This window comes from Nyctibius grandis, chromosome 11 (assembly GCF_013368605.1).
Source record: "Nyctibius grandis isolate bNycGra1 chromosome 11, bNycGra1.pri, whole genome shotgun sequence".
Classification (NCBI taxonomy): Eukaryota; Metazoa; Chordata; class Aves; order Nyctibiiformes; family Nyctibiidae; genus Nyctibius; species Nyctibius grandis.
The window spans coordinates 27,458,026-27,476,718 of NC_090668.1; the positions used below are offsets into that span (position 1 = coordinate 27,458,026).

Here is an 18,693-nt window from a genome sequence, read left to right on the forward strand (position 1 = left end):
AATACGGAATCTAGAAGCAGAAGTGATTTTTTTTTTTTTGTAAATGTTAAAAGAAGAAGGTAAGATGAAAATTGGCTAGCACCTAATTTCATATGGAAATGAAAAATCCAGAAAAGTCTGGATTTCTGAACTGTCTGATGTAATAGAACATGTGCAGTAGCTTGGAGTATTTCATGAAGTTTGGAGTACCTGTCTGCTAAGGAGCATACATGAGAGGCATTTTCAGAGGAATATCAGTAACTTTACTTATTTAATGGTATTCCAGCCTGTTTTGTTTTTTCTTGAGCTGTCACTGTTGTTCTATTGTTGAAACAAAAATTGGAGCTAGAATGCAGATTGTGAATAGAGGGATTCCTGTACGATGCTTGGACCAGATACCTCTCTCTTGAATAAAAATGACTTTATGAATAAGTGTTGTTTAATACTTCAAGTTTGGTGTTTTGTGTTTGGTTGTTTGAGTTCTTTTTTGTTGGTGTGTTTTTTTTTTTTCTTTTTCTGTCTCCAAATCACAGTAGTCTATACAGAAAAGCTGTGGCAGTGCAGATAAAACTTTAAGAAAACTCTGTTCTGTTGTAACATGGCATCTTGTGCTCACAGAAGGGTAAGGGTATACTTATCTGTAATAGAAGCAACCCAAGAGAACTTCTTTTTGTGGTCCTTATCTAGAAGTCAGGCTGGTGCACTATAATATTCTTCATCTGTGTTGTGTGATAACCTTTTTTCTGATGTGGGTTACTTGTTGGGGTATTGTGGCATTTTCGTGATGGAATTAGCACTTATCAGTTTGGCAAAGGCTTTTTTCAAGCTTCATCTTTCACAGTGGAATATTTTAGGTTCTCCAAGTTGGAAACTAGAATGTTGTTGGCTCTCTTATTTCCTTATCTGGCTTGCTGGGTGATGGTACCATGCTTTTCCCCTGGGATAGTAGGAAATATTTTCATTCTAGGTTATGCCCTAGCATGGTATAAGCATTTTAATGCCCAGATTATGTAGCTTCCAGTAACTGTAAAACTTCCATTGTGCCTGAGCAGTGTGTTCCTTCTTGTATGCATCAGGGCAGAATCTCACCATGTGGTTTTTTTCCTCCTTTTTTGGGGTTTCTTGTAGAAGATGCTCCGTATTGAGCAAGAAGAGGATGCTGCTTGCTCTTTATTGCTGATATAATCTGTTCAGGATTGAAGTGTACTGCCTGTGATCTTGTGGTAATCCCCTTCTTTCTGACAGATTGGAACATGTCTTAGTGTAAACTGATGATACCATTGAGAGAAATCAATATTTTGTGCCTATGTAGTAAAGTCTGAAGGGTCTTTCCAACAGATTGCTTTTCTGCAAGAATTACTTTCCCCTCTCCCCCATGCATGCGCTCTCTCTTTAAAGGGGGGGGCAATTCTTTTGACTGGCATGACTCTCTGTGTCTTTAAGGAAAAAAACCACTAAATTGTTTGCCAGGTGACCCAGTTAAATTTTTTTTTCCTAGAAGAAATCTAATGTTAAAGAAAAAATCTGGTCTTAATATTTTTGGGTTTTCCATTTTTAGTTTGCAAGCATTTGGATGGATATCATTGTCTCTTGGAATTTGGCAGTCATCCAAGATCTGCTTAAACAGGTTTCTTTATCTTCAGAGGCATAGGGTGCCCAGAAGAATGAAGAGGAAGGATTATAGAGGACATTACTTTCTGGACAGATTGAACACATCTAGAGTTGGTGCTAGGTGGGAAGCTCTATAAAGCTTATTCTGTGGGTAGCTTTGTGAAGCTGGTTCATCAGTGTCTGTAAAGGTGTAGATATCAGTTGTTGAAGGAGCTCTTGTTTGAAGAGAAAATATTTGAAATTGTACACTACAGCTTAAATCTGCTTGTGAAGGAAATGTGATAGTTGCTCTTTTACACAGAATTAGTCTCAAGAGGCTTCATTGCAAATCAGAGATTTTTCAGAAAGGTGATAAATTGCTTTGGTTCCATTGTCCTGTTAACCTGAACTGTGAAGAACTGAGGTAGTTCAGCTAAAATATGTGTCTTATGAGCCTCTGTTAAGAACAGGGCTGTGATAGAGCGCTGGGTACCAGTAAGATAGTTTGAGAAAAGCAGGATTAGGCTTTCTCACTTTTGTACAGTATAATGTATAATCCAAGTCACAAAATTACAGCAACTGACAATTGGCTGAAGGTGACTTATATCAGGTGAGTGGGTGAGAAGGTCACTAACTGACATAACAGAACTAACTCTTGTGTGGCATAAACAGGGTTCCTCTTTTTATTCCAGGCTAATCAAGACTTTTTTCTTTATTTCCTTGTATTTCCATTTTATTTCCACTTGTAAGTTGGGTCAGGTACTGGGTTTTGGGTTGGTTGTTGGTTTTGAGTTTTTTTTTGTGTGTGTATTTTGTTGGTTTGTTTTCTGCTTCTGTCAGATATGATGCAAGTCCTATGTTGGATTGTAATCCATGAATATTCATAGATAATACGTTGTTAGCAGCAGTTGTAAGTTGAAGTAGCTGCAGTTTAGCTCTTACCACTTCATCTAGGGCTTCTTATTGGCTTATCTCAAGTTTGGACTTGGAGATATTTCTCTACAGTTGCTGTGCTGCTTTGTTGATGACCTCAGGCAGGGAGTGGCTGTCTGGACTGGAAGTGTCTTGGAATGCACGTTCGGAACTATATTTTTCTGAGAAGTGGGTGGAGAGAGGTGGGGGGAGGACAGTGGTGGAGTACCGCTGTCTTTGCCTCACTCTGAATACTTTTTTTATGACTCAGTGGAAACAGTAATGAAAGGCAGGCCAAGAGGAGAGAAACAGCTGTTTGCACAGAATTCAATTCAGGACCAGGGTTTTGCTGTTTGGATGGTGGTTTCTGAAGGAATATTGTACGCAATGCAAGAAGAGAGCAGCCCAAAATAACCAAAGCGAGTAGTTGTCACCTAACAGTTCTTGACTATCAGGTACTGTGGGGTGCTTCCTACAACCCTTATTTGCAAGAAATCAACTTAATTTTGAGGTATGGTAACTTCAGTGATGCTGTACCTTCCAAGCATTTAAGTCTATTTAATTTCTAATGCTGATCGAGGCAATTAACTTTGGCAACAGAATGGTTGAATGTGCCTTGAAAATGATTTTTGCATATGTGATAATTAAGTTCCTCATGACTATGCATCTGAAAGCTCTTCAGAACTAATCTTTTTGGCAAACATGGCAAATGTGATAGGATCCCCATCAGCAAGAGCAGCTAAGGTAATTTTTACCAGTTGTTGGCAGTGTTTGCAATGGAACAAAGAGGAACCTCATATTTACTTCTACAGGGGAAAAAAGGATTTCAGTGGCAGATATTAATAGGATCTTTGGTTCAGCTGCATGTTGCCAAGGAGGGTGCATCAACCACTGGGAAACATCTCGCCTATGTTACTCGCTAATCCTTCGCTTTTTGGTATCTCTGAACTGAAAATGCCTCTGTGGATAATGAGAATGTTCTGGGACATTCTAGCTGTGAGCAACTTGTTTTCTTAGCTCTTCATTTGAGAGGCCATGTCTTTTCCTGCACAAACTGTACTGAAACGCATTTAAACTTCCATCTGCTTCTCTAGAGGAGAACACTCGTGATGTGATAAATTTATTTTACTTTGTTGTTGTTACATCTCTGAGAGATCTTATTTCATCTTCTTGGGTGACTCCTTGGCTTATTCAGAATTGGTAGAATGAGTTATAAAGGTACCTGACTTAATATGTCATACTGATTTGAGCAGAGCCCTGTGTGTTTACAGGTGTGACTTCAAATTTACCTGCTTTGGAAGACTTTAAGGGGTTGATCTTGAACACTGTACCTCTTGATGATGATCTCGTGTCCCACGAGTCGATTGTCACACCAGTGTGGAAGCCAGCTTGCCTTCCCACTCCCTCCCCCGCCCCCACCATGGGTTTGAGTATGTTCTTTGAAGAGTGGAATTCTAAATAAGTATTGTTGTTGCCTTCCTTTAGCTTGGACACCCGCTGTCTGGAATGCACTGGTGTCCCTCACTCTGCTTTTGTGAGCCTTGCTTCTGTAGGATGAGTTGTCACGCAGAAGATGGCAATGTTTTTGACATTCTGCGTGTCAGCACAGGGTACTGGACAAGACGGGGGAAGCCAATGATACGTCATGCAAGTACTGACCCTGAGGATGAGCAAACCTGATGGGGAGTTAGGGAAAGGGAGACGGTTTTTCTTTCTTGAGGTTTTGTTGTCCTGAGTGGAATGCTTGGTATTCTGAAGGTCTTTGTGTGATGTAGTTTGTCGTTTTTGCAGTACAAATGGAGTGCCTGGTTAGCAGCGCTCGCTGGCTCGTTTCCAGCTTCTGGTTGGCGGTTATACTGTGATCACTGAACGGGCTCTGCCCTCTTCTCCTTGCAGCTTTTCTACCACCTATCATATTCTTGCCAAATTTTCCTGTTACAGCAGCCGCATGAATAAGATGTTATCGCAACCTCTGTTGCTTGAAGAAGATGATATCATTTACTGCATGTCAGAAATCCTTTGAAACAAACTGCTCTCCACTAAAATAAAAGTCCTTTTCAACACAGGGACAGGTACGTTATGTTGCAGGTCTTTGCTTTTCAAAATGTAGATATCCAGGAATTGTGAAACTAGCTAATTAACTGCCAAAAACTGAAGCATATGAACATCTTTGAGTATTTGCTGCTGCGGTCTGTTTTTCATTTTGGCTTTGGTAGATCAGGTGCAAATTTTCCATTTATTTTCTTGTGGAAATTATTTTACCTGTTATTTTGCCATTTACTTGCCCTCCAAACTACTGAAAGGAGAAGAGAGAAACTTTTTCAGTCTTTCCCCAGGCACTCCTTTAAAGTATTACAAAAGCCTGTACATCAGCCTGTGACAGCTTTTTTTTTCCTCAACCCATACTAGACAGCTTTACTTTATGTGACTTTTGCATCAGCGTTATGACATTTGATGGAGTTAGACCATAAAGGTATCCAGTGTTGATTTTTTGAGGCTCCAGGTAGTGAGACATCAGCCAATATCTAGATGGATCGTTCCGATGGATTTAAATTTATGTGTTTTCCAATAAGAGTTTTTCTTGCTTCAGCTTCTAGCTGTTGTTTCTTACTGTCTTTGTCTAGTTGAGGCTCTGCTCTTGCAAATGCTCTATTTATACTGGTACTGGTTAAGAGTGATTAAATATTCTCTAATAGTCAGTTTGCTGACCTGGCAAAAATCATCTGTTCTTTTCCTTGGGATGGAAGGTGGGGACATTCTCTGTCAGGCAACTGGGCTGAATCTGCTTGTTGAGGCACGGGCCTCTGGAAGGCAAGGGAAGCAGCTGTAGTCAGTTGCTGCAGTCAGAGAAAGAGATTTATCTTTTGTAGGTGTGCCCTGACATTGCTGCTTTTTTCTCCGTGCAGTTTTAAATTTATCATCCGTGCCTAGACAGTTACGCCTGTTCTTGCTTCCTGCTAGTTTCCTACTCTGGTCGCGTGGCTGTCTCTCTTTGGTTTCCCCTCTCTAGTCTCCTTGATGGGTACATCAGATTCAAGCTTGGTTTTGTTTTCATTGCATGTTATTTAGCTTTGTCATAAGTAATAATTTTTTCCGTTGCTGATCACTACTTTCACTTGGCCAAGGACGTGTTCCATATCTTCCTCAAATAAGGTCCTTCCTGAAGATGATTTCTTTTACCCCCAGCTGGTGTAAAGCTTCTGCCTTCTCCTCTATTTAATGCCTTCTGCAGTGGTGTCTACCATCCTTCACTGGATTTGAGAGTGCCAAGGTAGGGCAGGGGTTTTTTTCTTTTTGGAGTATGCTTTCTTTGTCCAGTGCTCATCTTTGGGTTTTGTTGTGTTGGATGTTTTATGGCATGTTGTGGGCTGTCTGGGGCAAGGGATGGCTTAGACAATAACGCGCTGAAGCACAATGAATGGCTTGTGCATAATTGGGGTTTCTGGCTGCTCTGGAGTACCACTTTGTATGTCTACCGGGTAGGAGGGGTTTCAGAGAGGATTCTTTTATTGTTGTGGTGGGTTGACCTTGGCTGGCTGCCACATGCCCACCAAGCTGCTTTCTCACTCCCTCCCCTCAACTGGACAGGGGAAGAGACAATAAGATGAAGGACTCGTGGGTTGAGATAAGGACAGGGAGAGATCACTCAGCAATTACTGTCACGGGCAAAAGAGACTTGGAAAAATTAATTTGTTTTATTCCCAATCAAATTAGAGTAGGATAATGAGAAATAAGAACAAATCTTAAATCACCTTCCCCTCATCCCTCCCTTCTTCCCTGGGCTCAACTTCACTCCTGACTTCTCTGTTTCTTCCCCCTCAGTGTCACAGGGGGTCAGGGAGTAGTGGGGGTTGTGGTCAGTTCATTATACATTGTCTCTGCCGCTTCTTCCTCCTCACGCACTTGTTCTGCTCCGGCATGGGGTCCCTCCCACAGGAGACAGTTCTTCATGAACTTCTCCAACGTGGGTCCTTCCACAGGCTGCAGTTCTTCACAAACTGTCCCAGCGTGGGTCCCTCCCACAGGGTGCAGTCCTTCGGGAACAGACCGCTCCAGCGTGGGTCCCCTGCGGAGCCACAGGTCCTGCCAGGGAACCTGCTCCAGCGTGGGCTCCTCTCCATGGGACCTCAGGGCCTGCCAGGAGCCTGCTCCAGCGCAGGGTCACAGCTTCCTTCGGGCCCACACGCCTGCTCCAGCGTGGGGTCCTCCAGGGGCTGCAGGTGCATGTCTGCTCCACCGTTAACCTCCATGGGCTGCTGGGGCACAGCTGGCGACACCATGGTCTTCACCACGGGCTGAAGGGCAGTCTCTGCTCCGGTGCCTGGGGCTCCTCCTCCTCCACTGACCGTGGTGTCTGCAGGGTTATTTCTCTCATATGACTCATATGAGTCATTTCTCTCACTCCTCTCTCCCGGCTGCTCTTGCGCAGCAGTTTTTCCCCTTCTTAACTACGTTATCACAGAGGCGCTGCTACTGTTGCGGATGGGCTCGGCTTTGGCCAGCGGCGAGTCCGACTTGGGGCCAGCTGGCACTGGCTCTGGCACGGGGGAAGCTTCTGGCATCTTCTCACAGAAGCCACCCCTCTAGACCCCCTGCTACCAAAACCTCGCCATGCAAACCCGGTGCACCTGTGTAGATGTAAGCATGTCATGTGAGGGTACTTAGGTTTTTCCTAGCTGGAAGGGAGATTAAGGCTTGTCCTAGGCCCAAACTTCAAGCTTTGCATCCCGTGTACTGGCTGGTGGTTTCTGGGTGAGGTCTAAGACTATGTTGCTAATGGTTAAAAGAAAGAAATGAATGTGTTAGTTTGCAAAAGAGTTTTAAAAGACCTTTTAAAAATTACTTTCTGTTTTGTAATTTATTGCAGTGTATAGAATACTATCTTGGTTTGGAATGTTTTCTTCAGAGTCGTGCGAGTGGTGGAGAGAAGAGGGGAAAAAAACACAAGAAAGCTTATTTTAGTTAAGTCCAGGAGAAAAATGAGGATTTTTCAGTTAAAAAGTAAAGCTGACATAGAGCAACAGCTTCAAAGATCTAAAAAGGTCTAATGTTATTTAAGAAATGTTCTTGCAGGTTAACAGCTGATCTTCACTGATTAGTGCAAGAGGTAGAAATTAGTGTATGGAAGCACTTCTGAAGGTTTTGCTAGATATCTATAAACATCTCTGGTTACGTGAATAGAGTTAAAAGTCTGATTTAGGGTGACTAAAACCAATCTGTTTAATTATAGTTAATACTACTTTTGCCTGAGAGTTGAAGCTAAATGTATTTATTAAGTCCTATGTACTTTCTCTGTGTGAGATACAACTAGTGAAAGCAAATCCAAAGCCCATTTTTATGCATTTTAGTAGTTCTGTGATTCCCAAATACATTTTTGCACATTAGATAAACTCACAAATGTGACATTCATAAACTTCCGTCGAAAAGGAAAGTTTCATCAATTAAACATATGCTATGTACAATAATTTAGGTAAGTATGAAGAGATACAGCATATTTAATTGAGCAGTCAATTACAGAGTTTAATAAAAGGCTATGTTTATTTGCATCTCTCTTACTGGCCTTTGTCAGAGGCACAGGGTATTGGGCTACATGGGGTGGGAACTTTTGGTCTGACACCATGAAGAGGCACAGGGGCCGCTGTTTGTCGTTTGTGCCCTCCCTGGTGATAGCTTCCTGGAGTAAATATGGTTGAGGTGGCTGGAAGGCATTGTCAGCAACTGTGCTCACCAGATTGCTGGACTGGATAGTCACAAAGTGCAGGCAGATGCTATCAAAAAATACAAAGAGAACAGAAGTAAGCACAGAACGGTTGCCTAGGGGAAATGCAGATGATCCTACAGCAATTTGGGAGGCTTGAATTTTCTAAAGGTATTTGTCCCTGCCTCCTCCTGGCATTTGGTTGATATGCTCTATTTTTTAACTTCTGTTGTGCATTTAGGAATGTGGTGTGACTGGGGGGAAAAAACAAAATCCTGAGGAGATATTCCCCACCCTCCGAAATTCTCCATGGGCAGGAAGATGTTAAGTTGTAGTAAGTGCTTGGGTATGCCACCTGACTGCCTTGCTAGTTTGACTGCCTGTCTGGTGTATTTCAGTGTGGGAGAAGAGCAGGGAGCCAACAGTGAAGCCTGTTTGTGACATGGTGGTAACTGTACTGTTTGGATGAAGTTAAACTTTGGTAATCTTTACTAGCTAGTTTGGAGATGTAAACAATAAACTCTTGCAGGAACCTTTTCGTTCAAGAGCAGCAGGCAAAAAGACTTCTTTCTTTGATAAATGAAGTGGAAGAATGCAGTGCTGTAGGTCCAGTGTGGAGCTTGGAATTACAGGGGTTAATTTCAAGGCATGGTGTACTGTAATAGTTTGAGGGATGGACTTCCCAGTCTTTCTGTAGATGATTTCGTTTAAAAAACTGTGTTAGTTCCCTGTGAGGTAACAGTATCCTCGGTGATCTCAGCCTTGATGTTCTGGGACTAGCTCATTTAACCATGGCTTGAAGGCTTGCTCTTGCAAGAGCTCGTGTAGAATCCCAGCCTGATGTGCAGCATTAGGTGAAAGGACCCTGGTGTTTGTGTATCACAATTCCATGCCCTTCCTAGTGACTTGCCTCTACATAAAATCAAGATGGATATTTCCTTAGGGAATATGTTGGCAGTCCCTTAGCTGAGTGAGTGCTGGGCATGTTTGGACTAGGAGCCTCTCTGAGATCAACAGGGTGTCACTTCAACAACGGGATGAGTTGTAAGGCTCTCACCACTTAGAATATTGTTTCCTGAGCTTTTTAGCATAAAATACTGTTAATCAGTCTTTCTTGAACTATAAGTGTTTGGGATTTATGAGTAAGTTCATAGTCTAGGACACCATGAATGCTTTATCTTCAACAGGCTGAAGGATTCCTGTGTGATCTCTTGCCTCTTTGTTTTCATAGCAGAGGGCACCTGTTCTGTTTATGTTGTCACACAGGTGTTTGCTGCACTCAGTGTTGGACTCTTTAAGAACCTTCTACAAGAGTGCCAGTATTCATTGTGCAGTGAATACCTTCTGAGAGTGCAAATGACTTTGGTGCTTTTGAGAAAGATCTTTGAAGCTTTGTCAGCAGTTTCGCTAAGCACTATGTGTAGCTTTTGCTCAGCTTCCAAGTCTCAACCATAGTTAATGGCTGAGCAGCCTTTCAGTCACTCTTCTAACAGTATCCAGGTACCTCTCCAGATCCCTCTGTAGGCTGAACAGTGCTGCTTGGAGTTGCCTGCATTTTAAATGTTAAGGGGTGAACACTTGGAAGGGAAAGCAACTGGAAAAAAGCTTTTAAGTTCTTCATGGCGTTTCCAGTTACATCCATTCAAATTGCACCTTTTTCTCTTCCGTTTAATTTTGTGTATTGTGGGATTTGAAGTAATTAAGAGTGTAAGATGCACTTTTTGTCTGTATATGGATATAGCAGCAGGCCATGCGTGAATACCCATAGGGCTACTTTGAAAGTGCAAAAAGGTCACCTCATTTCAAGAATTTGTACCCACAGTGTGAGCGTGCATGTGAAGATCACATCTTGAAGATGTGCTTCAAGAACTTGATTTTGGGCAAATAGCCTGCCTATTTCTTGGTTATGAGAAGGAGATTTGTAAGACAGTTTGTGTTTAAGACAGTGTAACTAACTAACTGTGTTTAAGACAGTGTAACTGTGTTAGTAGAGCACATGTTTAAGCAGGTTTATTTTGCTAATTAAAATATATTGGTATAGTATACAGACAGTGTTACAAAGGCTGGAGGATAATATCACATGCACCTGGGAGGAGAATCAAGCTCTATGCCCCTCCAGTCCACCTCTAGACCTCCTTCAGGAGGAAATAAATCATATTCAGCCACCTTTGAGAAGGAGACAGCACCCTTCTGAAACGTAGTTGATAGGGGACCACTAGAGGCAAGCAAGGAGTGCTGTGGCACCGGTGTGCTTACAAAGAGAAGAATTGCACGATTCTGACCCGTGATCAAGAACTCTGTGGCCAGTACTCCCCAACTGGAGGCTCAGAAGTTTGCATTGAGGTTCTGTTTGTAGCTTTCCTGCTAATGAAACTGGTGAGGTGCGCAATAAGCAGAATGCGATGTGATCCTGTGGACAACTGAGCTTCAACCAACACTAGGCATTGGTACCAGACTCTGATATGAGTGGTAGTGATTATCCTTTCGCATGATGTGTTAGAATACATACTTTATCGTCTTAGAGTTCTTAATGGCTGGAAGTACTGAAGTGTTGCTCGAGGCCAGCGCAGTGGAAGTGACAACCAGGTGCAGACCCAGACGGTGTGTTGGGCTGCAGTCTGGTCTCAGAGTTGAAAAATGTCACTGGCTAGGTCTGTGTACAAGGGGAAAAGCCATTGTTTTGAAATTCTAGGCCATCTGTAGGTTAGAAAAAGTTATTTCTGGCTTCTGCACATAGTTAATTTTACCTTGAAATTACTAGTACTTAGTGATGACTAAGAAGTGAGCTTTCCTCATTAGTTGATAAAGATCACTCTCTTTTACTCTTAATGCCTTCTGTGTTCTCTATGCCATGTCGTTTCTTTTTGTGCTGGAACATACTGCGTGGTGGTCCTGTCATGAAATGATCAGTGTTCCTTAAAGGTTTTGTCCAATTTTTTAATTGTCTGCTCTACTGTTTTTGTTTATTAAATTGGATATTCTTGCAACAATTTCTGGAGAGGTGGGTTGCTTGTTCTTCCTCAGGCTTATCTATAATCAGTCTGAGAGGAAGAGAGTGACTTTTTCTCTTTTCCACATTTTTTTCCATTGTCTCAGGGCTAGCCAGACTTTTGATATTTTTGCAAGTGTAAGAGCAAAATGTGTGCCATGTGATCAATGTTAAGTTTCTGCTGTGTCTAAGCTCCGTTTCTGGTTAAAATTGGCCTATGATACTGTTGAAAAATGATACCTTTGTGTAACTTGTCACGATCCTTGGTAATACTGTTTTGGAGGAGAGTAAACAAGTTGCTAGTTGAGGTGACTGATGTTAATTTTTTCCAATCCTTGCTAATGGAGCAGTGTTTCCTTTAAAAGTTTGAACTCAGTGTTACTTGAGAGACTGGCTGCCTGACAGTACCTGGTGCTACGATTTTACTGTTGGGTCTTCTCAAGGAAGGCCTGGCTCTAAACTGCAGCTGATGGTAGTAGCTGCATGTAGATACTCAAGGATCTTTTCCTAGGAGGAGGATCTGCATTTCATAGCAGTAGGACTGACGATTAGAAAGGTGCAATTACTACTTTAATTTGACCTAGCTTCAGTAAAATTGCAGAGTCCAACACTACCTATGCAGACATGCGATGAAATTTGATTGAACAATTAATCTGGGTTTAAAATTATCTTTTCTGTGCTGGTGAGAGGGAGGGAGCGTAGTGGAAACTGCCAAAGTAGCAAAAAAAGAATTCAAGGTTTCTGTGGAAAGCTTTTTGATGGCATATTGTTCTCATGCCTAATGTCTGAAGGGAGTAGAGGTTGCTGCCCATCAACCAGCCCCCCCTCCACCCCATGAGACTTGAGAAGTGCTTTCCTCTTGTTCATCTGGAAATTCCACATTTATTTCTGCCTTTTACGGATGGCAGGTGTTAATTTTAATATGAGTATGTGAGCTTTTAAGTGTAAAAGGTACTGCGTAATGCTTTCTGAAAACATCGCATTGTCCTCTGGCCTAGCAAATGGTTAAGCAATGCCGCACCAAGCGGGAGGGTTATTGTATGTACATTGCCCTAGTTTTGTAGTTCTATTAACACCCACTTAGGAACCTGTTGAAACAGGTATGAGTACATTGAGACAGCTTGTGTTCTAATTATGGGCTATTTATCTTACTTTATGGAGATGCTTAAACAGAACTCACTGACTGTCCTTTGGTGAGGTGTTACATGATTCGGTCGCATGTCCCTTCTACTTTTAGTTTAGCTCTTCCTAGGTTGAACAAAGTGGGTGGGTTTTTTGTTGCCCCAGCAAGGTTCTTGGGAAGGTATTATGAACCCCCTTGCTAGGATTTGGACTCTTCCAGGGTTTGAGTAGCTCTGCGTCCTCTCAGGAGTCTTTGGTTGTAATTATCTAAGGCATGCAAGTGAAGTTACAGAAAGCTCTTGCTCCACTCAGAAGGAATGGGGGAAAGGGTTGCTCGTGGGGGCGGGGAAGAGTTGGACTAGATCTCAAGAGGTCCCTTCCAGCCTCAGAGATTCTGTGAAGGCTGGGTTGAAGCAGCACGGGAAACGCAGTCATGTGGGATAGGGGGAGAGCATGAGCTGAATGGTAGTGTTTGACTTGCCTTACAGTATCTTTTGCATAATGGTCCAGAATTTTTAAACTTGTGTCATGTTTTCCTTTCACTCATTCAGTTGCTATCTGCATTTTTCTAGAACTTAAAGTTCAAGAAGAACTAGTTTTTTTGAGAGGAAAGCAGCAAAACCCAGGAAACCAGTAGTCTGGAGAAGAATGAGTTTCTTTTTGTAGCTCGTGTACAGAAGTTGGCCAGGTGTTCCCAGGAACCTTTTCTTCCTGGTAAAGACTACTCCTTTTTGCTTTCCCAGGCTCCTCATCCTGCTTTGGGTTGCAAGCCCACCTTGGACTCAGGCTGCTCTCCACAGTGCAATGGTGTCTCATTTAAAGTGCTCTCCCAGTTTAACTGTCTACGATCCACAATTCTTCATTTGCAGTAGAGGCTTCTTTGAGAACATTCTGTTCAAGAAGCTGTGGCAACCAGTTTGATTTTTAATCCCTTTAGGAGAGTGTTTGCATTCCTGTTTATAAAATTAACCTGAGGAAATATGATAGTCTTAAGTCACAAAACAGTTATTTATGCCACATTAGAAAGGAAAGTGTGGTACTAAGTCTCTTCTTATAGGAGACTTGAGAAGCTTGCAGGAAAGCTAATGCTTTCCAGGTTAAACTAGGATCAAATTAGCAACTTCCTATATATACTTTTTTCACTTCAAAATTGTTCCTTGCCATTACTTGCACTGTACCTGAAGTACTAAATGTAAGGTCCATGAGACTTTCTGGGGTTATTAATAATGTTTTCACTTGGGCGAGAGAGACTGAGCATCCTTTGCCTTGTGGAAGCTTCTGTAATACAGGGTATTTTGATTTATATCTTATTTGGAACTCTTCTAACATGTAGCCGCTGCCATCTATGACTTGTATGTCTCCTGAGTTGATGCCTTCAGCACTTCCATCCCTTTACTGCATAAAATTTAGAAGCTGTTCACATTGAATACTGAACTCCTGTCAAAACTTGTTGAACTGGTTTGCTTTCTGTAACTTGTACTTTGACTCAGTTCCTTACTCCCTTAACATGTCCTTCGGGTTGTATTTGTTTTCTGTACCTTACAGGCTTTGCATAAATAGTCGTTCCTATTGCTTTCCCAAGTTAGGTGGCAAAGAGCTCAAAGACAAGATGGGAGAGAACATGGCTGTGCATCATCTGGTGTTTGGTGGCTAACTGGTGACTTTCTTATATGTGAATAGAGGGTCCAAAGGAGGGCCACAGAGATGATCAAACTGCTGGAGAACCTGCCCTATGAGGAAACACTGAGGGAGTTAGGTTTTTTAACCTTGGAGAAGAGAAGGCTTAGGGGCGAGGCTCAGAAGGCTCATCACAGTTTTCCGGAACTTGAAGGGCACCTACAAAGGGGACCAAGGCTCTCTCTTCACAAGGAGCCACATGGAGAGGATGAGGGGCAATGGGTGCAAGTTGCACAGGGAGAGGTTTCGTCTTCATACAAGAAGTATAAAGTGAGAACAATCAACCACTGTAACAACTTCACCAGGGGGAAGTCCCCATCACTGGGGGTTTTCAAGACACGACTGGACAGGGTGCTAGGGAGTCTCATATAGGCTCCCTTTCCCCTGGGAGTTTGGACCAGGTGATCTTCTGAGGTCTGTTCCAGCTTGGGCTGTTCTGTGATGCTGTGAATAAACCAGGCGGTGAGACTAATTATCATTTCCAGTTAGTCAGGTGTTATCAAAGGGCACATAAATCAATGCTCTGACTTTGCGCAGCTTTTTAGCAAGGCAAGTAGAACCCACAAAGAGTGTGTGCGACTTGAGGCTTGGAAATGTCATTTTGATATACCTTTCCTAATAGTGTTTTAGGTGCTTCTCTAAAATATGAAAGGATACTTCTCGATTTCTGCAGAGTATCCATCTGGGGGGGGCGGGGTTTTCTCGCTCTGCACCCCCCATGTAGTATTGCAGTGTCCCATTTCAAGGAACTTTCTTCAGTAGTGCCAGGGCCCAGTCACTTGTGTAAAGTTTGACTCAGCCATTCCAACCAACTACTCGTTTGCTGATTGAAAGTTTCTGCACACAGGGCCTTTGTAATCTGGATGTTAAGAGCGTAGACTACAATTGTCATGTTGAACATTTTATGAAGAGTTTTGTGAGATGTTAATTGGGAAATTTATTCTAGTTTGGGGGATTGGGAAAGACTAGAAGCGAGTGAGGTGGCTGAAGAATGAGAAGCCAGCAGAAGCTGGAGGAAACTGGTGTGATGCCCGTTTCCTGCAGAAAACCACTCCCTGTTGTGGGAGGGCTGTCAGCAGGAACATAAAACTGCCTCTTGCTGTTGATTTCTGTAAGTGCTAGTTCCTGAGAAATGTGTAGTTTCCCTTTTCTCTTCCCCTCCTTCCAGGCTCTCCTGAAGTCTCCACTGCTGTGTTTGTTGGAGTCATCTGGTTGCTGACCTGTTTTCATGAATGATATGGTGGCAACCTCATTGAAAAGCTTAGTGGCACCTTTTTCTTGCTTGTGTTACCTTTTCAAAGGTGTCACCTCTGCTGCTTGGAGCTGTAGAGAAGCCAAGTGTGAGGAAAAGGCCTTCCTGGACACAGGGGACGCGTCTTAAAATTGAGTAGTTGTTTCCGTTCAGATGGAATAATCAGTAGAACTGAGATTTGGGGACTGTGATAGTGGCTGATTGTAGGTACTTTATGATAAGCAGCTATGGAATGTTAGTGAGTTTTTTCTTTTGAAATAACTTGACATTTTTCTATGTTATCTGGAGAGGAATGCAGATACTGAAAACAATCTGAATAACCAAAGGAGCAGCAGTGAAATCAAGCTGTTTGTAAAACCTCTATTGCATCATGAGTTTTCTTTCAACAGTGAGGCTGTAAGCGTAAGTGTGCTGCAGAATCCTCAAATGGGAGAAAAGCATCGGGGATTAGCTCTTTAAAAAAAAAAAAACTCAAACAGAAGTGCAAGAGGGATGAATTAAAAATTTGAGGACTTTGTGCTGTATTTGCTGTAGCGTCAGTTTTTAGATGCCCTTGGGTGTAGGCATTGGAATCGCTACAGCTGATCTTAACTTGTGTTAATAGAAAAGGCCATCTGAGGATTAGTGGCAGCTGAGCTAAATAGATGTGTTTGAATTGCATCTTTCAGCAAATATAGAAATAGAGCAAAGAACAAATCACTAGTGTCACCCCTTTTTTGTGGTTTTAGGAACACTGGCTTGTTTGTCTTAAAAGGCAGGTGGTCACTTTATGTACTATGAGACCGCATTGTATACTAACATTTCAAGTTGAGAGAGAGAAGTAACAGATTTAGACATGAGAACTTGACTGGCATTCCCCTTGAGTTTAAGTAATGAAGATGTACATTCATCTGAAATAGATGTTCTAGAAAGCATTCTGTTTTTGCTAGCAGATATGAAAACAGAGGAGCTGTGATAGAGTAACAGACTAGCTCTATGGCAGGTTAAAAAAAGTAAACCTTAGAGATAGTTGAAACTGAATACAGGCAAGACAAATTAAGAAGGCTGTCTTAAGACTGCATATCTGCACTGGTCTAAGTTATCTTTGCTTTGACCGTTAAAATATTGCAGCCTGTGAGATTTCTCTTTTTCACTAACAACTACCTGTCTTCTATAGTTAGAAGTGCAGTTTGCTGCCTTCTCAGGAGAGATGAAAAACTGGCCACAGTGAATTTGAATGCATCTCATCTCTGTCGTGTACTGCTAGTGTTCTGTATTTGAGAGTAAACTGTGTAAAAATATCCCCAAAATGCAAATTAAATTTCATGTTTCTAATACTTCTTTTCTAAATTACTGTAGAGAAGTCATCATGTAACATTTTCTCTTTAAGTTCAGAAAGAATGGTCACTTACTCTGTCATCTTCTCAGATATTGCAGGTTAGATAATTTTTAGCTCTTTCCATTGAGCCTTGCATGCTGGGCTGAAAATTGGTGGTTCAGAAGCTGATTCATGTGTAGTTCATATGCTCCCTCCTGCCTTAGATTTGGTGCTGTTCATCAGAAAAGGTGGAGCAGGCTGATGTCAGTGACTACAGTTCCAGTCATCCTATTTCAGCCTGCAGCCAAAGGACTGTCAGAGCACCAGGCTGCTTCTCAGGCTTTATTTCAACAAACTGAATGCACTGCATTGTTCAGGCTTCTCCCTGTGAAGTATTATCTTAGCCAATCAAAAACTTCTTACCTATCTTATTCCTGCTCTTCAGTTTGAAAAAATGCAGACAACAGTGACAAGGTTGGTCTCATCAGTGTCATACAAAATAAGAGTAGTGCCTGACTTTACTGTTCCCCTTTGTATGCACCCCACAACCACATTAGGTCTTACAGCTTTATACTTTGAATTCCTTACGTCTGCTGTACTCATTACACGTTTTTAAGTGTCACAGTTGTCTTTTAGGAGACAGTCCCCAGTCTGTAGATAAGCTAGGTCAATGACCTAATATTTAACCATGTCTAAAGCCTAGGTTACTTGAACAGTCCTGTTGTTACTCAAGCTGTGACCATCTGTGTGCTAATTACAGGCTACAGTTATGCTAATATTGGTGTTATCCTCTAATTCTCTAATTTTGTCAGCCTCAATTTTTGTGTTTACTTCCTGGAAGACTGAAAGAGAGGGGCATAGCACTCATCTATGCCAAAATGTGTTAGAAAAAGCACCATTTGATGAATCCCCATGAACAGACTGCTTGGAGATGTCTGTTAATTCTTAGTATATATGAGCTATTTTTTGTATGTATGTAGAGTGCTTGATTTTAATCAGAATACTGTAATATGAAGCCTCACACCTCGCAGGTGTGAAATGTCTGCAGTTTTAGTTGGTCAACAGAGCCACATAGTTTTCCCAGCTGTGTTTTACAGGACTGACTTCTGTGAAATTGTGTTAATTTACTACAGTAATTTATTTAATCTGTTATCACTTGCAGTCAGTACGGTGTTTTCATGTTACTTTGCCTGGATTAATATGAAGCTAAATAGTTTACAGTTATGCATGCATCTGAAACATTATTTAGAATATTAAAATTCTGTTCATTGGGTTCAAGCAGGATCCTCTACTTGCCTGTCTTTAAGACCAGTCCCAGTAATGTGAACTCATCATCCCCATGAGCCAAATTAGTAACCTTGCTTACGTTACACTGTCAGCTCTGTTTTGTAACGTGGGCTGCTGCTATTCTGGGCCACTATTGTCTTGAAAGCCACTTTTCTGTGATCGTTATTGATCTGAGGCTCTTCCGTCCTGGAAGAGGTTTGGAGCTCAGCTGCAAGTGAGGCATGATCTAAGGAAAACCCTTTAGAAGGTGGCCCATGGCTGTGCAGCTCCCATTTTCGGAGAACAGAACAGCCAGGGAGCGTGTCGTCTTTGGAAGAAACTGCGTAGCTGAGCTGGCAGTATACAGCCTCTGGTAGCTCTGTACAGAAGAAATACCGAGGTGCACCTCTGTTTTGAGAACAGTGACTCTTCAAATTATTTGCTGTTGTAATCTTTGTTTTTGTCATGAGGATCCGTGACACCATTAAATGAGATGGAAGGAAACAAGATAAGGGAAAATCGTTTGTTATGAGGAGAGGAGTGCCTGTTCCAGTTTTTTCCCCTGTTTTTGAAATGTGTAGTGGGGTGTGAGAAAATATATAGGTCAGGAAGGTAGACTTTGTGAATGTTGTAGGGCCCATCTATGAGATCAGCTAAAAGAGGTTGAGCAAGTGGTACAAAGTCATGAAATAACTAGTGAATGCTTAATGAGAGTAAAGATAGGCTTGTGTGATAAGCCTGTACTCAAGCGGAAGATGTAAGTTAGTTAAAAGGTCAGGTTGGCCACTATGTGTAGACCAGTACCAGCGAAATCATGGGCTGAAGGAGAAACATGATGGTGAGATGGTATCTTAATTACTTGTGAAACTCTGGCTGCTGGACTCCCTACTTCTTGATATTTTGTCTGAAGT

General features: G+C 42.1%; 1 protein-coding gene across 2 annotated transcripts in view; it reads left to right on the forward strand.

The window, feature by feature from the left end:
* Positions 1-18,693, forward strand: part of IQGAP1 (IQ motif containing GTPase activating protein 1) — a 73,281-nt gene that overhangs the window by 8,484 nt on the left and 46,104 nt on the right. The window lies entirely within an intron of this gene.